The sequence below is a fragment of the Alligator sinensis genome, unplaced genomic scaffold, assembly GCF_000455745.1.
Source record: "Alligator sinensis unplaced genomic scaffold, ASM45574v1 scaffold866_2, whole genome shotgun sequence".
NCBI classification, from domain to species: Eukaryota; Metazoa; Chordata; order Crocodylia; family Alligatoridae; genus Alligator; species Alligator sinensis.
Window position 1 is genome coordinate 2,226,910 of NW_005841900.1, and position 25,591 is coordinate 2,252,500.

The 25,591-nt window shown below is 42.3% G+C and overlaps 1 protein-coding gene across 1 annotated transcript in view; it reads right to left on the bottom strand.

Annotated features, from left to right (window-relative positions):
- Window positions 1–25,580, bottom strand: part of RNF144A (ring finger protein 144A) — a 94,414-nt gene extending 68,834 nt beyond the window's left edge. Inside the window, exon 1 of the mRNA XM_006018410.3 lies at window positions 25,406–25,580. The gene's annotated coding sequence lies outside the window, so the exon portion shown is untranslated. The remainder of the gene's footprint in view (window positions 1–25,405) is intronic.
- Window positions 25,581–25,591: the final 11 nt, after the last annotated feature.

The window sequence follows — 25,591 nt, forward strand, 5'->3', positions numbered from 1 at the left end:
AGAGTATGGGAAAGCAAAAAAAAAAATCTAATTATATTTTAAGATGGAGCTTCTGCAGTTTATGAAAAAAATTATGATGTGGTTGCCTGTGACAGAGGGCTGGACTCAATGACCCAGTAGGCCCTTCTGAGTTTTTAGTGTAAATTGGGTGGCTGAAAATTTCAATTGTGATGAAATTTTTTTTTTTTTTTTTAAGTATTGAAAGCTTTTGTTAAACACTCATATCTAATACAAATACTGAAGGTGAAAATGCAGTTTATTTTTCATCTAAAACTTTTACATCTTGCATTTTGTCCTCCTGCCTCCACTTTGTCTTAAGCGAAGACTTTCCTTTCTGTTTTTCCCCACAAGAGAAATGGGCAAGGACAGACAAAAGCAGCCATAAGAGTCTTCAGAAATCTTTTCATTTTAGCCAGAAAGCCTTGTTAAATAAAGAAAAAATATACATACTGAGCTGAATATGATATACGTACATGTATGTGTATACATGTATATGTTTAAGACATTTCAAAAAGCTCTACAACCAATGTTTCCTCTTTATATAAGCAAAACAATCTCAACAAAATGAAGACACAGTTATAATATTTTGATTGTGCATGGTTATTACTCCTTTGATAAGAGCCAAGTAGAACATCATTTCACTCTCTGGGGCCAAGTAGAAAACATGAGTTCTGAAAGAAGTGGGGGGTGAGGGGGAGGAAATACAGATCCTGCTAAAAACTTACTATCTGCAATCCTTGTCAAAAATATCTGCAACCAGAAGCCTTTTAGCTACTCTCACTATGTCTCACTAAAAGACACTCTCACAAAGGCAGCACTGAAGAAGAGTGGCAGTAATCCCAAAACAATGACTGCAAGTTTGAGGGAACAGAGAAGTTTTATATATTTCCCACCAGTAGGGATATGTTAAGGCGTGTAAAACAGCATTTTTTTTAGTTCTAGCCTTAGAGGGCAAGCTTTCATACACCAGACGTTAAATCAGTGGTATGTGTTGTTACTTATTTGGAGACTTTGCATGCTTTCTACAAGGCAACCTGCTACAGATGTGCAATCTGCTACTTTTAGTAAATTGTATAGGTAATTGGCATGAACATCAACAAGTTTCATAAAGTGTTCCAAAGTGCATTTTCTGTTAATTTTACATCTATACTACCCTAATTCCTTGTTTGGAATATGCTTCGGTACCACTAACACAAGCTATAACCCAGTAGAACATACATAACTGGGTAGGTTGTTTGAATTGGAAATACCATATTTACTAGGGATGTGTGAAGCGGGCAGCATTCAATTTGGGGGACAGCGATTCGATTCGCTAATTCAGATCACGGTGCTGATTCTATTTGGCTGATTCTGAAGATTTGATTCTGATTTGGAGAGTCAGTGATTCGGCCACAGACACGTCACGGGATGGGGTCCCTAAGGATGGCCATGATCTCCTAAGGCCCCTCAACCATGCCAATTTGGCCTGATGGGCACCCTCTTTTCTCGCCCGCCACATCCTGATGTAAAACATAACGTAGGGAGGCTGCCTTCACATCCGGTCGGACACGATCTTGATGGACTTCCGTGGACCCCGTGGGTCCCCAGCCTTATGGGCTATATGCATGGCTCCAACTATCCCTTTACCACACCCCAAGCCTTGCCGATGGCATTGACATTGTCTGGTCTAGGCATTGCTGTGATTTGGCCCCCTTGTCCTCTCTGGGTTCTCCGCAGTCCGGTCTCTGCACCTCACTGGCATCTGGGTCTCTGGCACCGGGGTCTGTGCCTCCCAAATGCCGCATCCTCTCTGGCGCCGGGGTCCCCACACTGCAGTAGGCCCCCAATGAGGTCTCCTCCTTCCCCAAATAGCCTCACCCAAACCACCAGTGTTATACAGCAGCAAACAAGACATAAGCCTCTGGGCTATAACATAATACAAAAGATCAGGGCATGCTCTGCCCCTTTAAAGGAATCAGATTCCCTCTCTGGCACTAAGTGTCAGGTAGGCAAAGGGTACCTGTGGAGCTCACAGACTCCCCTTAGCCCTAGGTGCAGCATGCCAGGCAGGTGCAGCATCACTAGGCACTTCCTCCCTGGAGGCTCCTAGCCCTCTGGCTGCTACTTCCCTAGCTCCAGCCTGGGGTTCATATGGGCCCACGGCCCTGCCCCTTCTGGTCAGCTGACCAAGTGCAGCTGCAGGCTAATTTACTTTCTAGCCTGTTGCCCTGGTAACCTGCACCTGGGTTTGTGTCTGTCTCCGTGGGCTCTACCCAGGTAGTTTCTGCTCTTCTAGGAACAGGCACCTTAGTGCCCTGCGACAACACAGCTTTACGTTTTTTCTATGTACCTCCAGGTACCAGGTGTGGTTCGTGAACGCTGAGATGATGGGGCAGATGGAGTGTCCCACGGGAACGTGGGGGGGTAGGGGGGTTCCCTAAATGCTTGGCGGCGGACTCCCCCTCACGCCCTCCTGCTCAGCATTCGGCTGTGGGGGAACCCTGGATGCCCCCCCAGACCCAGGAGGCACCAGCCCCTCTGCGCTCCGCAGTGGACCCTAATGTGGACCAGAAGTACTTCCGGGTCCACCACTGAGTGCACGCCCCCCGCCCGTAGGATGCTCCATGCGCCCCATGATCTCAGTGTTCATGAGCCGCGTCTGGTACCTTGAGGTATGTAGACAAAAAACCATATAAAGCTCTGTCTATGGCCGAATCGTCAAATCTCTCTGAATCGATTCGAAGGCTTCCGGTTCAATTCGGAGAGATTAAAGGGTCTTCCGATTCGGAGATTCGACCCGATTCAGTGGCCGAATCTCCAAATCGAATTGAAACAGCAACTGAAGCTTCACAAAGCCCCAATATTTAGTGACATAACACATGCACCTTCCCCCTACCTCTTCAAGTTAGCCTTGAAAATTGCATTGTGTGTCTTAAGCAGAGAAGCTGATTTTCTGCCCAGAATAGCAGCAGTGGCATTTCTACTCAGGCAGCAGTGAAGGAGTCAACCAACTTCTTTGCCCATTAGAATCTACTGTACTCCTGTTAATTGCTTTTCTCTCAAAAACATTAGTGGCCTGCTCCTTTTAATGGTTTTGATATTCAAGCTATCCTTTCCTTTGTCCAAGGAATTTTCTGTTTAGCTACTCCTGGTTTCTCTCCTCATTTTTCATAGCTCTGCAAACTATTTTTAGCTCTTTTCAAAATCCAAGACCTGCCCCTGGAGTCTAGGCTTCAGGAACAGTTACAGTTTTAGTTCTTGGCTGCACAGCCAAGAGCTGCTGGCAATTCAGTTTAGAACTGTCATCTTGTGGCAGAAGCTAAAGGGAAGATGAGTGAGTTGAAGATTAGAATCTGTTCCTGCTGTATGTAGCCATAAGTGGAGGGAAAAAAAAAAATCTCTCTTCATTCTGCCTTCCCAGAGAAAAACAAGGTGCATGTCTTATTTGGGGACATGCAGTATGTGAGAAAAATACACTTAAAAAAAAATAAAATAAAAAAAAAAAAGAACAACAGAAAAAGCCAAACCAGAACTATTAAAATATAAATAAGGAAAACCATATTGTGCAGCCTGCTAAATGACAATACCAGGACAAGCTTCTTTTCATGTAGTTGGCACTCTACTTAAAAGTTAACTGGCATAATAACAGTGGTGCCCTCTTCTGCTCGTTTTGGTAAGTAAGCCAACCCCTTTAATTTCAGAATAATCAAGTATTGTGAAATTTCTCATCTCATGTCACATGTTTTATATGATGTTGATTATTATAAAAGGTGAAGAAGACTCAGCAAACTTAACTTTTAGTAAAACAAAACAACATACACACACCATCTCATAAAACATTTTTCTAGGATAGGTCTCTTATAAAAGAACAGTTGCACTGGGAATGGAGCCTGTCAGTATTGAGGCCAAATGCTGCCAAGACAGTTAATAGAAGTTTCTGGCACAAAAGCCTCTCCTATCCACTCATGGAGGATCCTATGAGAAAACAACAACCACCCTAGGAATTTGGCTCAAGGTAGAGTACAAGAGACTAGGGAGGGGAGTAATAAAAAGTAGAGATAGCACTTCTCATTTTAAAGTCCCTTTAAATTGAAATGTTCTGGGCTACTAGTCCCAGCAAAAGGACCTACATTTTTTTAAATTAACCCCCTTTTAGGTCTGCACTCTTAAGGCCAGGATAGATTTGTATTAATGTGGAAAGAGCAAATGTCGCCATATAACAAATTCTTTTTGGGCAAAAAAGTGCTTCTAAGCCTGAATGAGTTTTTGCTGGCATCTTGTAGCTGTAATTTAAGCAATGTGTGATTTTCAGGATCTTCTGCAGAATCCAAAATAGCATCTCAGGCACCAGCTACAAACCCACTTTAGGCACAAAGTTAAACAATATCCCACTTGTTTATCAAAGCAATTGCAATATCTGACAACTAAAAACAGAACTGAGCTGCGTTAATCTTTACCCTGAAATTTTTACTAAAGAAGGAAGAGGAGTGAGGGGGGTAGGAAGCAATGCAGAACAAGTGGCAGCAGCTTGTTTTGCCTCACTTCAAATGCAGGCTACTTGCCATTTATAGACTCATCCAGCAGTGTTTTTTTTGAAAGAGAAGTCATGGGATTGGTTCTTTTACACATAACCTATATTCATTGTAAATGGCAGTCATAAGAACTATGCTTTGGTGACGAGTCTCAAAAATTTGGCTTTGAAGTAAATTTCTATCCACCCACAGAAGATGCTGGGCTTCCTTAATTTAATAACATGGTTTAAGAACCAAAAAGACTATTTAATAGTTTTCAAATTACAGACAGGTTATTTTTTTGAACTTGTTCTAGAAATGACTGCTTTGCATCCACATCTTGCTCATACAGCTGAAAACCTCCTCCTCACCTTTTACTACAGAAATACATAATTATTAATCAGTTTTCCATTATAACTCTCAAAGAGAGCCATATAAATATTTTATACGGCTTAAGGATGCCCATACTTTACTCAAATGTTTTTAGACATTCATGGATACACATTCCCACATAAAGGAAATAATTAAACCAATTCTACATTTCAGCAAATAGCATCCTCACTTCTTGCATCCCCTTCCCAAAACTTGTCTGATAGCCACATAACTTGCACAAAATTGCAAAATGGCATAACAAGTTTTTCATTCTATGGACACTTGGCAAGAGTTATTTTCACTGCAGAACACACCCTTGAGGAAGTGGTTTACAAGATGCAAGTGGACTGTTCGAGCACCCCAGTCTACTGATTCTCAACCCGGGGGTGCGGCACCATTGTGAGATGCTGCAAGTTCCTTTAAAGCATGCCATGGAATGCCATGCAATACTAGCTAGGTTAATCTGTCTGTTAGGTATGCAAACACATACTTGATTCACAAATACAAACCCGCTGTGTCATAAACCATTTGACTTGCTGTGGTCCAAGTTCTTTGCAAAACTCTTATTATCTTTCCATAGTCAAAAAGGAGTAAAACCTAAGAGCTGTCATTTTCCAAGGGGTGCTTTGAGTCTAACAAGGTTGAGAATCACTGACCTAGTCTAATCATCTTCATATCAAACAATATTTATATGTTGCCTAATTAATCCAGCATTGACTGCATGAAATGTCTGCACATTCAAAGCACGTATTCCATAAAGGCATCCCATTTTGGTCTAAAGATAAAAGACATGAAGTAGTCCTCCACTTGCCTCGGTAGTTTATTTCAAATAAAATCATTCTATCCATTGCTACTTATTTCTGTTGCAAATTTCTCTGGCTTCAGCCTTGTGCTGCTCATTATGCCTTTCCTGAGTATATTAAAGAACTCTTTAGTATCTACTCTGATAGAAAATTATACTCCATAATAAAATCATCTCTAAGTCATGATGATTTATTCCTTACAACTGCAGGCAAAAGTTCCTCCCCTCCTCTAGTTTCATCAGACACTCTCAAGTCCATCTTTTAACCGTTCTACTCCACTCAACCATTTCTCACTGAAATCTCTAATAACCTCTTTTCATCCAGGACCCTATGCTCATGTTTGACCTGTCAGTTACCTTTGGCAGTCAACCACACTCTTCTTGAAATCTTGTTCTCCCTTAGCATCCATGACTTTGCCTGTCTTTGGGAGTTCTTAATTTCTAGTTGTTCTTTCAGTGTCTGTCAGAGGATCTTCATCTCTTCTTTTAGTTGAGGTTTCACAGCTACCATACACTAGTAGTAGTTATCACAACTACTATGCAGGCAACTCTAGACCTCTTTACTTTAAATGTGTCTTTTGCCCACTCTCGTATCTTGGCCTGTCTTGTATGACATCTCCTTGTAGACATCTAGCCAAGCACAGCACAGCTTCACACAGAACTCTCATACTTCCTCTCCTCCTCAAAGGCTTCCCTACTACTTCTCAATAATTTTGGACATCATCAACATCCTTTCAGTCACTCAGTTTCTTCAACAATGTCAATGTCATGAAGATTAGTTCAGTACAACCTACTTAAGATACAGCTTTCTCTCTCCATGCAACTAGAACTCTTACCTAAGCTTCCAGCATCTTGCATCTCAATTACTATAAAATCATTTCTTCTTGCCTACCCCACTCCAGTCACATCTATGTGGAGTGCTGCTGCTAGACCATTTTCCTAGCCTGTCCTTAACCATTTCACACCTCCATTTGCATCGCAGCTGGCTCCCTTTCTCTAGGGGGAGGAAAAAACAAAAACAAAAAGACTTCTTTCCTCTTTCAGGGACCTTTCCACCTTCCCTCCTAATCTCCCCAATACTTCCCCTTATTCTTGGGAGAAGCTTCCTGCAAACATCCATAAGGCCCACTTGCTTGTTCTCGTCCAAATCCCTCTTTAGAAATTTCCTCTAGGGTGCCTACAAAAAATAAGCCTTACTAATAGTGAGGCACCAGTCAGTATAGTTGTAGCTATTATGCTGACTGATATAGTTCCTTATACTCCAATTTCTCTGTATCACTTGTTATCTTTTGTTTTGTATTTGCAACTGTATGCCATTTGGGACAGGGACTGCCTTTCTTCTTTACAGTGTTCAGCATATCAGGATCCGATTTTATAACAGAGGCTTGTGTTACAATAATACAAATAACAAAATGAGAGCATATTGCTTCCTAAATCTCCCCCTTTAAGGATTCTCTCCAGGCCCTTTTCTACCCCCACTCCATCTTTTCAATGTCCTTTTCAGACTGTGCAACACCAAAACCAGATTCAATTTCTAGCCCTCACCAATCCACACAGGGAAGTAAAAGTTACCTCTTTACTCTGACTTGCTGTCCCCTGTATGTACAGCAAAGATTTGCATCAGCCAGCCTCAAAAGTACAATTCACACTGAGTTACTTTTTCACTATGGCTCCTAAATCCTTTTCCAAGATCACTGCCTCCCCGATTCCTTTTTTCTAGATAAATAATTTTGCATTTGGCCATCTTAAAACACCTTATTCAGTTAGCCAAGTCCACTCGTATGCACCAAATTATTCTGTGCAACTATACTATCCCTCAGCACTGTCTACCACTCTGCTGACCTGCGGGCAAAGTGGTAGCATACCCAAATGTTACCAGCACTGATTTGATATTTACTTCCTCACTTGATTAAAAAATGTAAATGGTTTCGAGTTGAAAACCAAATCTCTGTACAACTCCACCAAAAGCTCTTTCAATGATTATTTTCCATCTAGTCAAATAAAGTAATCAATCTGTTCTTTTTTTCTGATACTGTATGGTACTAATGTTTAAAATCAGAATGCTGTGTGGTCCCATTTTGAAACCCTGGTCAACCAGATTAGTAATCTGAAAAAACAAAATAATTTGTTTAATAAAATTTATTTGGCATATAATAATGCTGACTAGCATCTATTATATTCCTAACTTTTGGTTCTCTTTCTCTCATATTGACTCTCATATTGACTTTTCCATTATTTTACCTAGGACCAATGCCAGGTTCACCAGTCTACAGATAACTGGCTCATCCCACCAGCACAATATTAGCATTTTAAAAAAAAATTGGTATTCCAAGATTTATTAAAAAGTAACACTTGTAATTCCAGACATGATTTCAGTCGGCTCCTTTAGCATTCTAGGATAAGTCATCTTGTACTGCTAATTTAAAAGAAAAAGTGTATCTTGTAAAAGTTTAATGTCTTCTTTGATAACTATCTGACTGGGAAGTACATCAATCTCAAGTCCACCTGCTGACCATTGACTTCGTGTAAATCCAACAGTAATTAGATTTGCTGACAAGCCCAGAACTGGGGGGCTAAACAGACAACAGGACAGAACTAAAATACTCATAACTAAACAAGCAAGAGCAGTGGGAGCTTCAGGGAACAAGGGGCAGCTCTGAGGGCTGAGATTGGGTTTAGCTGGTGCTGAATTTGACACAGGAATAGTGAAAGGTTGTGGGAAGGAAGCACACTGGAGCTGCTCAAATTTGCACTCAAGTCTTGGGACACTACTGGCCAGCCCACGATGGAGGAGTGGCTGGAAACCACACCTGCAGGCCTGCTGCAGTGGAAGGTCCTGCTGCAGTGGTAACAGTAGCTCCAAGCACGATGCCCGGCAGGGCCTCAGCTGCTGCAAAGGAACCTTGGAGTAGCAGTGAATAAGGCCTTACCAGTAGAAGCTAAAGAGCTCAGACATGAAAAAGTGGGGAAAGACTGCAGCCAAAGGAATAAATGAGAGGCATTTAAGGGAGTTTCTTTTCCTGCTTGTCTCCTTAGTTGTGAGATCATTATGTTTTACCATGGCTAAGCACTGTCACTGGTCTCAGGAAACAGAAGAATCAAAGGTAGAAAGGAGAGGTCACCCGGAACATATTCTTACAGTAAGACGATGCGCACAGTCCGAAATAAAGGAAAGGTGAAAAAGTGACCTAGAGCACAGAAGAGAAGATTAAAGTTCTGCTGTTCACACACCTCAGCCAAACAGTCCTCAGTAGTACAGACAGGCACGTACATTTAAAATGCTTGGGGAATCCATGTTTTCAACCACTTGCATGCCTAAAGCTTTTATTGAAGTTTCTCCATATAAAAAAATTAGGGTGAGACTTTTCAAAATCCTTGGGGTTGGCCTAATTCTGCTCCCATTCAGACACTCCCATTGACTTGAATGGGAGCTAAGTTACGCCCAACAAAGCGTACCTGAAAATGCCACCCACCCTCTACCGCCTCCCTCCCTCCCTCACCCTTTTTAGTCAATGCATCTCAACAATACCTAAATACCGTTTGTTATTGGAGAAAGTACCACAGCTGCATGGTTATTCATCTAGCTGATTCATGACATTAAGATGCTTTTTATCAGATCAGGCGTGGGTGGCTCTTCAAAGGCTTTTTACATAAAGTAGCTACACGATTTCATGGACAGGGAAGCTCAAAGCACTGCGATAGAGGTATTTTAATGGAACTATTCACACCAATCTCTCAAAATAGGCACACTTGAGATAGTATTTTTTGCTATTCCCAATCCGCACAATGTCCGCAACGTGACATGTCAGTAGGTTTAATTATTAGCTTTACCTTGAACAGAACAACTGTTAGTACTCCATGTTTGCATGGGCGCATACATAAAAGAAATGCTTTTCTCTTCCACCTATGAAAGACTGATCAAACATACATTTATAGCACTTGTTTTCCTCTATGGAGCACCACAGCAAAGACAAACAACTGAGCCATTAGTGAAAGACAATGCTGCTTTTTCCCAAACACTTGGAAGCTGGACTAGAACGTGGCTGTCCTGTTCTTGTTTTTTCCCCTTGCAAAGAATAAAAGTTTGCATGCTGCCATTATGGGGGTGACATCAGCTTTTCACATTTCCTTACTTAAGAAAATCGTGATTCTTCTGCTGGATATCCTTCAACCACACACAATAGAAGTGAACAAATATCCAATGTTTTCAACAATTCCTAGGAAGGAAGATGCAGAATATACAACACCAATTTATTAATAGACTAAAACGAAATGAAACACTGCTTTTCTCAGATAGCTTGGTATTCAAGTGCCTCAAGGCTAAACTTCAGAATTTAACTGATATCTTAATGAAAAGACCAAGTTATGCAAAAAAGCCATGGTGACTATTCGAAGTTAATGTTTCTAGTTTAGATGACAAATATAACAGAACTTGGAAATGTGGAGCAAATTTTGCTTCCACCATTTATTTCTTCTCGCCTTAGGCAATTCTCCATTTAAAGTACTTACCATGAGTTTAAGAAAGCAAATCTATGCTACAATTATATATTTTTTATTAATATAACCCATTCTAAAGTAATCATAGAAAGAAAAAAGCTAAAAATTGGGGAGTTAACAGTAACTTTGCAGTGTAAATATTATTTTGTTGAAAAGGACCATTACATTCTCACTTAAATATTGTGGCCTTATACTTCTGTAGTCCTTAAACAGGATGAACTGAAAAGCCTCGAGGGACTTTGGAAGCTCAGCACACAAGACATTGGCTGGATTGCCAAAGATACACAGACACTTCTTTTTCAATTAGAAAACAGTTTCTAACAAAGTCATTATTAAAGGAACAAATCAGAGAATGTAAGTAGACCAGAACATGCCATTAGAGAAGCAACATAATGGGGATATAAATCTTTCACTATCAGCAAAAAAGAGCATTCAGTCAATTCAAATTGCATATATATGTATTTTTAAGTTGAAAGGATTTTTGCCTGTTTATCAATTGTGAAACTTGGACCCATTCTTTCTTGAAATAAATGTAGTAATCCAGTGCATTTAGTGGACACTTAGGCAGTTCAGGCCTATCTGCTCTTTTACCCTATATGTTTTTTATTATGAATATTATGAACAGTTGACCAAATATCTGATGAAAGAGAAGTTTTCCATATACTGAAGCATTGCGTGTGGTTGGCAATATCGTGCTTTCAATTGTAAAGGATAAGGCTTGGGCATGACTTCAAGTTTGCAGATGACATCAAGCTGAGGGGAGTAGTAGATATACTGGAGGGTAGGTTTCAGAGAGACCTCACCAAATTGGAGGACTGGACCAAAAGAAATCATGAGGTTCAACAAGGACAAGTGCTAAGTCCTGCACTTAGGACAGAACAATCCCATGCACCACTACAGGCTGGGGGCTGACTGCCCAAGCAGCAGCTGTGCAAAAAGAAGGACCTGGGGGTTACAGTGGACAAGAAGATGAATGTGAGTCAGAGTGCCCTTGTTGGGAAGAAAGCTAATGGCATACTGGGCTGCATTAGTAGGTGTGTTGCTAGTAGGGCAAGGGAAGTGATTATTCCCCTCTACTGAGCACTGGTGAGGCCACATCTGGAGTAACGTGTTCAGTTTTGGGCCTCTCACTACAGAGAGTTAAGCGGAGCGCAACAAAAATGGTGAGGGGGCTTGGGGTACGTGACTTCTGAGGAGAGGCTAAGGGAACTGGGCTTATTTAGTCTGGAGAAGATTGAGGGGGGGGTTTAATAGCAGCCTTCGACTACCTGAAGCGGGGTCCAAAGAGAAAGGAGCTGGACTGTTCTCAGTTGTGGCACATGACAGAACAAGGAGCAATGGTCTCAAGGTGCAGCAAGGGAAGTTTAGTTTAGATTAGAGGTCCACCAATACATTGGTCCAATATTGGATCGGCACTAATATACAGAAAATTAAACGTATCGGAAATCACCCTGATGAGGCGATAATTTGACCGATAAATGCCCGTGTGTGCGTGCAGACGCAGCGCAGCACGTAGGCAGCAAGGAACACAGCAAGTGTTGCTCAGCCAGGACAGGGCGGATGCGGGACAGAGCCGTGGCTCATCCAGGAGGCAGGGGTGTTCTCCACTGCTGCTCCCGCCACTCATCCGGGAGGGCCTGGGGGGAGGGAGCGGTGTGTGCCCCCAGATCTGCATAAGACAGGGCAGGCTGGGGCCAGGGCTGCACAGGGCTCTTCCCTGCCCACCCTGCCCTGCACAGATCTGGGGGCACCCCCCCATGCCCTCCTCAGTGAGTGGCGGGAGCAGCAGCAGGAGCTGCCGGACCAGCAGCGCCCCCTTCCCGCACCCCCTGGATGAGCCGTGGCTCCGTCCCGTGCCCACTCTGCCCTGGCTGGGCAGTGCTTGCCACAGCCCGACTCATCCCGCACCGTGGGGGGCCTTGATCTGCCCCCCACCTTCCACCTCATCAGACTTTTAAGACCCAGCTAGACAAAGCCTTTGCTGGAATGATATACGTGGAGATGGTCTTGCTTTGAGCAAGGGGTTGGACTAGATGACCTCCTGACGTCACTTCCAACCCTAATTTTCTATGATGCTATGACTAACGCACAGCAAGTACAACTGTTTGCTCTCCGAGGAGAAACTCCCCTAGGAGTGACTTAACCCTGGTTGTTCCCATGTTATTCTTCTCCTAGAGCGGTCACTTTTACTCTAGGAGAAAAAGCCTGAACATCTGTACACTTACAGTTTCTCCTGGGAGAGCAGAGACTCTCTCGGGAGAAACTAAATGCTTGTATGAGGCCTTGCTCACTAGCAGATTGCCACTGTACTATGCAGTCAAGCCAGGGGCAGCAGCGAATGGACTGTAATATTCATCCTACCAGATCCAGTATTTTCTTGGTGTCTGCCTCAGTGACACTGCAGAACTAATATATTTCAATACTTGGTGATCCTCTTTCTTCATGTTTTTAATTGGAAAGCATTGCATGGAGCAGGGATATGGTGGTAAGCAGGAGTGAAGGTAGTGTTATGATAGGAGAGGGAGTCAGATTAAATAAATTCCATTCCCTCTGATACTACAGGCTTCCCATTCTTTTTTGGGCTCAGTATCATACAGGAACAGGAGAGGGCAGGAGGAAGCAGCAGAAGTAGATGAACGTAAATAAGATTAGAAGAAATCCTATCCTCCACTACTAAACCAGCAGCTTTTACCGCTACTAAATTTTTTCATCCTTTCTCTGTATGTTCTGTTAAATATTTGTAGCATGGCAGTAATCAAAAGCCCCAATCAAGACTGAGGCACCACTGTGGTGAGCGCTGGACTACTCAAAATGAGAAGGTCCCATGATCCTTCTCCATTCCATAGTTTCTGTCATATAGCTCCATCTGACTAGGGGCTCCCCACCCCTTCCCTACTTAAAAAAAAAGGCCCTACACCAAAGCCAAGAACACAAATGAGTTTGACATGGATCAGGTGCCCAATAGTCTTGTTCATTTTGAAACAAACTGTCCTGGAGTCATTCGCTTTGCAATTATATGCTTTGTATTGTGGTGCATGCCCAGAACAGAAGACATCTGCCAAATATACTGCATTATGGGAGGGGAGCAGTGGGAAGCCTGGCTACACTCACATTATTCTTTGCTGAAAAGTTGTAATGATGCACTTGCTGAAGATATATGAGCTAACGTTGCCCAACATTAAGAATGGAAACTAAAAGTACTTTCCTGACATCACTTATGCTAACCTTCATTTCAAACTATGCATTTTTCTTTGTTTTACTTGCACTGGGCTTTTCAATGAAAATACATTTAAGAAAGGAAAAATGACGGAGAGCCTTTTACTGGAAAAGCAACTACTTGAGCAAAATTTGGGAACAACGTTTTTAAAAGATTTCTTAGGCACTTCAGGAAACATTTTAGAACCTTACAAGTGTTCAAAGCACTTTAGGTGTACTACAACTAAGATGTCTCCTACTTGTTTGAAATTAAAGGAACCATTAACTTTTTAATTTTGAATTCTTTGGTGTAGCTGAAGCAGTTGTAGCCATTATTTTGGTGCCACAGAACTATTTATAGACAAGAACCTTGACCTTTTTGTTCCTAGAAGAGGCCCACCTTAACTGGAAATACAGCAAAATAAAAACTTTCCTTTACACTATTCACTTTTTAAACAGGAAACAAATAAAACTTTGGGCTTAAAAACAATATTTTTTTTCTTACAACATTAGTTTCAAAAGGAGTCTCTCCCCCTAATGGAGACCAAAAGCTAAGGTATATTTCCAGGAAGGGAAACCTTCGAAGGATCTATAATTTTCTACCGCATAAGCTCTGGGGAGGGTGACTAAAACAAAGACAGAATAATATGGATAATCCAAACAGTCAGAGGGCCAGGTCATCAGATGGTACAAATCAAAAGTAGCTCCACTAATTTCCGTGGTGCTTGTTCTGCATAGGAAAAAGTTCATGCAGGATTTGTGCCAAAGCATACTTCTCCCCCTTAGCGTGATGTGGCTGTCTCCAACTATATATGGGGAAAGGTAGAAACCCCTCCTTGCTCACTTCTCAAAGCTTAGAAAGAGACACCAATGTTTGCATATTACTTTTTCCCAGTGTTTTACTGTACTTCCTCAGAAGCTTTTTCTTTTTACTCTGTCCTTCTCAGCTGGATAAATTTTGTGCCCAAAGTTTCTACTGCCTTGTATTGTGTGTGGCCAGCCACGCTTCTGTAGCACAGGTACAAAAGCTACTGCTGGTGTGAATGAATAAACGATACTGATTGCTAGCATTTTTATAGACGCTTTGCACTCAGGCAGATGACTATGCAAGACAAGAGTGGTCCATTGTTTCTGGATTTGAGACTGTACAGAGCTTATGTGCATGTCCGTGACTTGCTGGATGCCAGAACACGTTGTGACCAGTTCTGTGAGCTGTCACACACCCAGTAGAGAGAACACAAACAGCAGAGCCCAGAACATATTTACTACAAGCCTTTGAACCGGATAAAGTATGGGCCTAACTGCAACTGGAAAGATTTCTAAGAATTGATGTTTCCCCTAAATTTAACCTCCCTAAAATTTTTTTTTTTAAGTCAAAACTAAGAAAAATCCCAGACAGAAGAGTATTTAACACAGAGAACAAAAATGCTTACTAGTCACCAACAGAACATAGACTGAGAATGCCCTACACAGATGCATATGCTCTAAACACACCTTTTTTTCTGAGTCTTCTCTGCCAGCTCAATAATGAATTTTCTTCTTCTTTTTTTTTTTTTTGAAACCCATCCAGTAATACAACACAAAACCAGTTCAGACCCTCTTGTCTGACTCTTGCAGCGGTGGTAAAAGGGCAAACAGAAAAGAAGAAATAAAAAGGAAGAAAAAAAAGTTACTGAATAGAGGAAAAGCAGATTCTGTCTGTTTGCTTTCTTCCTCCCAAGCTACCCTTGCCAGCTGCAGATCTGCCTGCCAGCAAAGTGGTACACTGCTATTATTAGCATCTGCTCATTGCACTGTCTCTGACACAATGGCTTGACTCTTCCTCTGACTGACTGGAATTGTTGCTTTTGGATGGAGCTATTCAATAAATTGATAACCAGCCAGGATAACGGCAAAGAAAGCACTTCAACATCAGTTGTTAGGCCAGCACTGTAACAGGCTGCAATAAACACTTTAGATCGAAGAGGAAAACAAATTCCCCACACATTTTATGAGTTACAAGAGCTACCCTTGGCAAATCCATTTACTATTAAATATAATAAGCAGCGCCAGGCAAAAAAAAATAAAAATAAAATGTTTAATAGCACCAAGGCTAAATAAAAATGCAGGGAACATAAACCACGTTAAGCAGCATTCGGATCTGTAAACTTCAACTGCTTGAGTTAATGGAAATGTGAAATGACTGGTAAAAATATTTAGCATTAACTGACAATTTGCTAAAAAGACCATCAACCTCTTTGGTTCTGCAAGTCTTCCAAGGCTTTGTCATAACTTGATTTTAAACTAAACATCTAGCAGGAATTGAAGTTAAATTGGGCAACTGATCTCTCTGAAACTTGTCTTTTAAATTGAAATGACATCCTGAAACAAAAGAGGAAGAATAAGAAGCAGGTTATTATTGTACTGAAGTGCCTTTGAAAGAGCCATGGAGAATGAGAAACAAGCAAAAGAAACCTAGAGTTTTAGCCTAAATGGTGATTAAGACCTTAAAGAACAGTACGGGAATCTGGAGAGAGGATTCTCAGCCACTTAAGAACCAGTGCAACATGGATGTCACATACCTATTCCAAACTTGTGGTCTTAAGCTCAGTTGGCACTACACAAGGTACAAGGCAGCAAAAAACCCAGCATGTGTAGCTGTAAGGGATAAAAAGAACAAACGAATGAGATGTTACATATCATAAATACTTATTAATCCACTGGCCTAGCTAGAGGTGTTGAAAACTTTGCCATTAGAGTTCTAGCTGCTTTTGTCCAGGTGCATGAGAGGAAAGAAAGCAAGCCCTGCCCACCTTCCTTGCTGCAGTCAGGAATTTGCACTCTTGGTTCGTGTCCCCACAAGCAGGAGAATGAGGTTGCTGTGGAGGTAAAAAAAGAGCAGCACAAATTCGTGCCACTGCTTTTTGCCCCAGTGCACACCCCTGCATGTGGGGTTAGCGCAGGGAAAAATGCTCTGGGTGCGGCAGGAGAGACTGGCCCCCAACAGCCTTACCTGGGGTCCTGGGGGCCTGCTGGGGCTCCACCAGCAACAATCTGGGAGTGCAGAGCCTGGCTGGCAGCTGGAGTGTGGCTCTGGCTGGCCAGACTCCAGTTTCAGGCAGCGCACGCTGCTGCCACGTGTGCTGCCCCACGTTCATCTGCCATGCGTTTTTGATGCTGAGGTCTCCCCGTGTCAAAAAAAAGCCTAATTCGCTGCTAATTTGCAGCACAGGCAGTTTGCAGTGCCTCAGATGGGTGTGTGGAACTACAAACCATATGTGCGCACTCGTCTGGATGTGCCCTTGAAGTGCAAAAACTTGAGTTATAGTACTCTTCAGCCTTTTGGCTCAAATCAAGCATAATCTAAGCTTGCCTGCCAAGGGAAACACCGTGACCGCAGAGACAGTCTTCCTAGTTGCTCCCAGGGAAGACCACTCTCCTGGCACAGGGTAGTACCTGCCAAGGTAATGTATAGTAAACCTCCCAGTTAACTGCTGGAGTGGGAAGGTCTTGGCTTTAAGCCCACTTTACAGAAATGGAAGACTCCTCCCTGGCTTGCCCCTGGGGTCTTAACAGCTGAACGCAAGCAAAATCGAGGACATCCAAACCCAAAGCCTCTGGGTTTGGGCCTGCACGTAGGATGCCTGCCAGAAGTTTTGGAAACATCTGTAACCTGAGATGAGGGTGGAGGATGTTTGCCAGTAGTAGGGCCACTTACAGTTCTGGACTCTTGGATTTGGAATTTGTTTGGGCTAATCTGGCCTGGAATATAGAAAATTAAAAAAACAAAAACAAAAAACTTGAGTTATAGTACCACCAATGGCAAACGGCAACAAGGAGCACAAATGGGTAAAACAGTATTCAGGACACTCGTACTGACTCATGGCATAGGCCTGAAAATGTATAGTGCAATACATACTGCACTCTCAAGGGAAAGACGGTTGTCACCATCTGTGGTAACTGTACGGCCCCATCTGTGACTGTAATACTTAAGTGTTGCCCACTCTTCAATACCCTTATCTGCACAGTACTTCTACAACTTAAGAGATGGTTGTCCCCATTTTAAGGGTGGGGAACTAAGAAACAGAGAAACTAACTAACATACAAATGAACACACAGGAAGCCTGTGGCAAAGGAGGGAATTCAACTCAGGTTTCTTGAGGCTGAGTCTAGAATCCCACCTGTAGGACCATACTGCCTCCGTGTTTCTGACTACAGCAACTGCTGCCCATCCCCTACAGACAGAACCAAGAACACCTATCCACAGCTGCCACAATCATAACCCAGTATTGTAGTCGTACACAGATAGGGCGACCACGGTGTGACTGGCACACTCCAGGATTCCACAGCCCTGTCACAACCAGTTGGGCAAAAGTCCCAGGCCAGAGTCCAGCAGGGAGGCAAAGTGACCCGATGCATCAGACAAGTACTGCTGCTCCTGTGTGGGAGCAAGGATGTGCCATGTGCAAGCAGGGTGGCACCTGCTCTAATCCACCCACCTTGCTCCATGCCACTCTGCCTCCCTGCCAGGCTCTGGCCCAGGTCTTTTGCCAAACCAGCCAGCACCAGGCTGCGCAATCCTGGAGTGTCCTGCCCAAATTGGGACGTGGTCACCTTATGCATAGAGGAACAGCTACATCTGAAATTTTGTGGTATCTCTGGCCATTAACAAACATTAGAGAGCACAAAGCTGCAGCAAAGACACACTGAAAGGATTGGTTTATTACAAGATATTTAAAAGAGTTAAATTTGAATCACCATTAAATAGAAGACAGCATGATGCCTCTCAGATTTGCGCAATAGCAGGGTGCAATGAGGAATGAAGTCAGCATGGTTTTGCAGACATTAGTGAGGATGGCACTGGGCCCTGGAGCAGGCAATGAGCAAAAGAAAATGGGTGTGAGTTTTCCTGTTTGCACTCTGTACATCCAACACAAACTGCATGAATACTTAGCATCCTCTCTCATTTGCTAAACAAATTAATGCTTAAAAAATGTTAAAAGCAGAAGAGGAAAAGCAGTATTTGAAAGAGATCAGTGCACAAAAGCGATCAGTAAAAGTGACAGTCTGTCTGTGGCCCTGTCTTGTTTGTACAGATAAGCACATACAGTTAAACATGGGGAGATCAAACCAATTGAACTAATAAGCAGGGATCTGGGTTTTTCATTCCCTGCGGGAAAATGGAAAAAACTGTGGATTTTCGCTTTTAACCAAGAAAAAAACAATGTTTCATTTTAATGGAGAAACATGGATTTCCTACTTTGCCAGCCTGCAGAGAGCTATTTGCAGTAGTTCCAGCCTGCAACGGGCTAAGGGGAGTGGGAGGAGGGCGGTCAGGCAGGGAGTAGCATGTGCATGTGTGCGCTCACACAGCCGCCATCTCTCACGAGCAGCAGCCAGGACTTGAGTGCTGCAAACCCAGGTCCCTGGCCTCAAAGTCCTGGCAGCTGGGGGTCCGCTCCAGCAGGGCTGGGAGGGCACCAGCAAGAGGGGAGGGGGCTGTGCATGGGGAGTGAGGGACCTGGTCTTGCATCCTGGTGAGCGAAGGGGGCAGGGGGAGCTCTGATTTTCCACGATAACCCCCCCTCAAAAAGTCAAACAGCAACATTTATGGGTTCTTAAGAATTTATTTTATTATAGTGATTAAGGTACTGGTACGCTTCAAAATTGCTTTAAAACTGTAAATATATCAATAAAATATTGTTTTCAATTGTTACATACATACGTGTTTAATTTTAATCATAGATTTTGGGTTTTTAATCAGAGAATTTGCGATTTGCAAAGAGAAAGCAAGGAACCTTGCTAATAAGTTAAAAAAAAAAAAGTCATGTCCTAGATTCAGCTTTCCTTTAAATATGGTACTTAAGGGATCGAGCTTTTTCTAGGTCTCTGGAAAAACAGCAAGGGCAAAAGATGAGAGAAGGCAAACACTGCATCTCTATTATAGTACATCTGGCTGGAAAAAAAGCAGCCACTACCACTCTCCCCCTTTCCTACCCAATAATATTATAAAGGTGTTTTGGAGCATCGCCCTGCCTAAAAATAATACTGAACTGGGCACAAATTAGTTTTCTTTTTCTATGCTCATATCTACGAAGTCCAAAATTCTATTTATTTATTATAAAAAATATATATTTTTCCCTTTAAAAAAAAAAATCACCAAAACCCATGAACTGACTTTTATTAGACCAAAAGATAAAAGATATCAGGTTTACCCCCCCAAAAACCTTGTCTGCCTATGTCCTTAGACCAACACGGCTACAACTGATGCTCCCATAAACTGACTAGGCACTCCGAGCTGCAAAATTCAAGGGCCTTGGAGAGCAGGGATTACCCCCACAAGTCACAGAGCACTGTTCCAGTTCCTTGCCTAGAGGAGTGCAGTTCTTAATATCAGATAAAAGAATGGGAAGGAGAAGCATTCCAGGGAATACAACGTACATACACACACACCTGGGTCTTTTCTCTCTCAAGAGGTAGAAAGAAGAAAAAAACCAAAACAGATTAAAGAATTAAACGCAGTTCTTCACACTGAGGACTTATCAAATCACTCGTCTTCTTCTCCTCTAGATTATTTTGTTATAACCACCCTTCTGGTGTTTGAAATTTAGTTATTCAAAAGAACTAGGATTATTAAATAAATAGTAACAGGGGACATTAATATAGAATATCAGAAAGAATTTTCTCGCTATGAGGGTGGTTAAGTATTAGAACAGGCTACCGAAGAAGTTGCAGAATATTTATCCATGGACATTTTTAAAAGAAAAAAGTTAGAGCAAGAGATCTGGGGGACACTAGCAGTATTAAACTCTTTAGGGGCTGACAAACAGAAAAAGCAGAAACCATGGATGTGGAAACACCCTGGTGCTGTGCCAGCTGATGGTGGACCAAACTAAATTTGTGCCTGACTATATACTTCCTTGCTTCAGTCTTCCCAGATACCTCACTTATTCAGTGAAGCTACCAGATGGCTTAGGAAGGAGATAAATTATGTTACCTTCACCATACAGATAATATTCTGGTATTAAAATGCTGTTGAAACATCTTGGTGATGTGGATAATCAAATGTCTTCTAGAAATGGGTGCTTGGATGAATGTTCTACCCAGGCAAAAATGGAGACAGGTTTTAGTCTGGGAGACTAAGCAGGTCACCTACACTGCCTTCTTTGAATAGTGGGGTCAGCTCTCCTTTTTGGTTTTTAACAGTTTTATTTCTTCCAGAAGCAGCTTTGAACCAAAAAGAACCAAGCTAACCACAGTACAAAGAAACCAAAACCCATCTTCCTTCAGTAAGAAAGACCTACCTGGCTCCATGCTTCTCCCCAGCATCAGACCTTGTCCTCCCCTCCAGTTCTCCTTCTGAATGTAAACCTCCTGATGGCTCCACCCTCATTAGTGGCTCACTCATCAGCAGGGATTCTAGTTCTCGCCAATAAAAAAAATAAAATCCCCAACTTTCAGGTTAAAAATGTAACCCAAAATCCACTTTTTTCTGTGATTAAAATGAAATGCCACTAATGCATACATGCATGTATACAGTGGCATTTCATTTTGATCATGGAAAAATGTGGATTTGGGGGTTACTTTTTTTTAACCTGAAAATTGGGGATTTTTTTTTTTTTTTTTTTTAAATCAGAGAGAACCAGGATCCCTGGTCATCAGACCCAGCTCACCCCCTACCTCCCCTGCCAGGCAGACTCTTATCAACTGATCACCTGTAGCTGGGTTCCAGGCTCTTGAGGGCCAAGCGCCTCCTTACAGGGACACGGACCTTGCTAACCTTACCCATGACTATCATCTCAGGATTAGAGCACTGACAGACACTGTATATTCATAAGGATACATTTGACACCACTTGGTAACTAAGTGGCTGGCTAATTTTCTGAGTGGAGTCTCATGCTGACACTGCATAACCCCATTGATCTGATCATCATCCTGACAAGCTGTAAAAACCCATCTTTTCTCCTAGATGTCTGGGCAGGGTGTTGTATAATAATTCTTCTGTCATATGTCACCCAGAGAATCAGAAGGGCCAGGGAGGAGCTGACTGTTCAGTAATTTATGAGGAGGAGGGGACTGCAGCAATGGGAGATTGTCATGTTTGACTGCTGTAGTGGTGCCCAGAACACAGCCGAACAAGAAGAATTGAATGAAAGCAACTCCTGGCAGATCCCCACACTGTTTTCTCTACCGACAAGATGGAAGTGAGGTCATGGAAGAGTTACCATGAGGCTGCTACCTCTTCAGGGGATCACCCTAATCCCCAATTACTTTCTTCTCCTCATTATTACTCATTTGATTTCTCTTGGTTTTCCCTTCCCAATTTTCCCAGGAGGCTTTAAAAACATGCCTCCCAGCACTTCTGGTGCTAGCATGAAGCTCACCAACTGCACACACATGTGCAAGTCCAAAAACCTTTGTTTTCTGTGAACACACTCTGATCACTCCAGCATTCACAGACAGCAACCAGAGAAGAGTTGTAAGCCTAGCTGACGTGAATTGCAATGTAAATTGCTTCCAGAAGTAGGAAAGCATTGCTGTTTACAATGTACAAGCAGCACAGCTAACACGTATAAAAACCTGTATTGGGTCTGTGGGTCTTAAAGCCAGAAAGCATTTATTATGGTCTTGTAGTCTGACCAACTTCAAGAGGTTTCTCATCAGCTCACGAGGAGACAAACAGCACTAATTCAATTCTGTAGAGCAAGTTAGAAAGACAGCCTGTTCATAAAAACAATACTTGACAACAGGCCAAGATGTATACAACAGAACTATTAAAACCATTCAAATCGACTAAGTGTTCTGCTGAGTGATAATTGGTTTGTGTCATTTTGAGAGTTATAAAAGGAAGCAGAAAACAATGCCATCAAAAAAACAAAACAAAACAAAAAATAACACCAAAACACAAACATACAAAACACTATTAATACAGCAGTCAAACATGCAGCCAACTCTGTAGCAGGTAGGTTGAAAATTTAAATAGCTACTGAATGTAGTTAAGCCCCAATATCTCATGGTCTATTTGATGATGTGGGTTAATATTTCCTATGGGTCAGCACAGAGATCAGAGAAGACAAGGCCTTTGCTGGTTCCTGTAAGGTTTGGCATCTTGCTCTACTTCCAGCCTGAGGCACTAGCCATGTCTTATCTCCATACTTTTGAAGCTGCTAAAACTCATTCTTAAATCAACAGTGAGAGGTTGAGAGGAAAGAGTTCAGATGTTGCAACAGGGGTTCATAAAGTGACACAACGAGACAGGGGGAGTCAGAACCAACTGGTGACATTTTCCAAATGGCTGCCTGACAATCCATGATTTGGATATTCTGAATTTAGAAATTACAATAACTAGTACCATATACACATATATAGGCATCCCACAACATGATAATCTGTATATACTGAAGAGGCAAATCTCACCCAATAATTACTGTCGTTGGAACTGGAAAGGAGAGGCTCTACTACTAACCTGCCACAGAACACAAAGAAAATATCATCACCTATTAACTTAAAAAGAACACATCAGACTGCTGTTTACATGCGACTGTACCTGCTATTAATACATCAGCAGTTGCTGAGTATATTATATGAATATACACATACACCGTATGCCATGTCATTGTAAATCTATTGATTGTCATCTCTAATCAATTCCCTGAACTAAATGCTTAATTCAACATGTGTTGCCATAATACACTACAAAGATATTTTTTCCAGGACACTGGTAAAATAAAAGAAGAATAAAGCATAAACTAGACATACCTTTGACCTAATTTGGAATTAGTGAAATCAGTAGCAAAACTCTCACTGCCTCCAAAGGAGGACAGAGCCAGCCTTTTATCTACAACTAGCCAGCCATAAAACAGCTACATTGAACTGAACGGTGTAGCTGTCCTATCATATTTCAGTAAGGGAGATGGCTTCTGGATGTTCAGAATACTATAAAATTGTAGAAGAGTATAATGGAGTTGCTACTGTCAATTAAGGGAAAAACAAATTACAGGAGTCTGCCTGTCTGGAAAATCTATTTCCCATCATTTCAAGTAACATGCAAGATTATTACAAGCAACAGCAACAATATTTGCTTTCTATTTTAAGTTGATTTATTTTGGGTATTTAGACTTTATTTACTATACACTTCACATATAGTCACTTTCACAGATCTCTCTAACTGCATCAATCAGTTGATCACATTCTTCCTTGCTCCCTTTTAAACATCATCCAGAAGCATTTTCCTTCAAAGGTATTAAAAAAAAAACCCACCAAAAATAATCCAATTACAGAGTGCTATGTGACTAGAACTTTTACAAGACTGTCAATCAAATACATACATATCAATAACAGCAAATCTCTACACAATACTGTTTAGATATTTTTGTTTGGTCAAGTCTGTTGTGATGATCCAGCACATGACGAATAATAAGAAAGATTTAAAGAAAACTGTAAATTCAACTGGAGACACTCCCAGATCAGAACTAATGAGTAAAGGTGAAATGAAGTAATAATTTATGAGCAATTCTTTCCACAATGAAAATGTGTTTGGCCACATTGTTCAAAAAACTGAAAATAAGTCTATCATTCATAAATTATTGCTCATGAGCACTGTAAAACTGAAATCATGTGTTTCTTAATTAAAAGGACTGACCGTCTAAGAATCTGATGAAAATGCAGAGAGCTAACATCTCTTTCCACCTTCCAGCTTGACTCCCTGTCTCCCCGTTTCAGTGGTCCAAATACAAGTATGACATACAAGCCCTGATTTTTCAAAAAGGTGACATGCCCCCATAATGTCAATGGATATCTGAAATTCAGGCCCCTAATGAACTGGTTACTTCAGATTCATGCTTTGATAAGACCAAGGAACAGCATCTTTAGTGTTAATTTTAAAAAATACAAAACAAAAATCAATGACTCTCAACCATGCATTTCACTCCACTGTCCCCCCACACGAGGGACACGATTATTTCCCAAAAAGCTGGCTTTCCAGAAATAACAAACAAAAACAAACGTGTTTGGGTGAATGAGGGCTAAGGTCTTTGTCACAGCATTGTTTTCTCATTTCTTCTCCAGAAGAAAGCTGCTCTAATCACTCTTCAGTAATGGATGGCTACCCATATTCCACTGCGCTGAGGCTGTTTAGTTCATCTCTAGGCAACATTACATAAAATATACAGACCTTAATAAGGAAGGGGTGCATACTCTATTTATTAAGGTGTATGTGTGTGTATATATATATATATATAAAAGGTCCCTGGAAATGTTTGCTTTAAGCTATGCCACATGTACCAATATTTTCTTCCTTATGTACTATAATTATACTCATGGCTGTGTTGGAGCTAGCTACTGCTTCTAAGCCGAGAAAAAAAAAACATTGACAGAATTTTTTCAAACTGAAGTAATATTTTTCTGGAAAACAAACTGTTTCAAAACCCTTCCAGGCTTTTTGCGGTACAAAAGGCAACTACCATGGCACAGAGAGCTGATCAGCCAAAATGTTCTTTTAATTCATTATTATTTTTAATTCCTCTGTCACAAGGGCCCAGCCAGTGACAGGAGCCTGCACGGAGCCGGCACAGAATTAAAGAGGATCCTTTACATAAGTGGATTTGAACACCTTGCGGTGACCTACAACATCAACTCTGCCCAAAGTACCACCCAGGCCAGGAAAGCGGGCAGGGCCATACAGGGACAAAGGGAGCAGCAGACAATACAAGCGTCGCTCTGCGGATCCAAGAGGCGCGCGCTCCCACACACGCAGAGCGGCTCCAGCTCCGTGGGGGATGTCACGTCTCCTCTTCCCTACCCTGCCTACAGCCACCGCGATTTCTAGCTGCCACCGGTGCCCCCAGCCCGTTTCCCGGCTTAAGATACACACAGCCACATGCCCCCGCGTGGGCACCACTTGCCTTTAGTGGACCTGCCACTGTCTGGCCTGGCCTGAGAGGCAGCAAAAACACCTGCCTTGAGGAGGCATCTCCCACACCCCTCCCTATGGGACCCTGCTCTCCCTTCCCACCCGCCATCCCTCGGTGCCCACCCTTCAGCTCCCTCCAGAGGCGGTGCAGTCGCCTACCCTGGACTTCCCGGAGAGGAGCCCGCTGGCTGGGCTCGCCTGACCCCGGCTCTCCTTCCTGCTTGGTGCAGGAGCCCCGAGCAGTCAGGACTGCAGTTTTTATGCCCCCCCGGCAGGGCCCAAAGGCGGGGGGATGTTTGCACCTCCACACCGCCAAGGGGGACCGAGCGGGGGGGCAGCCCAGCT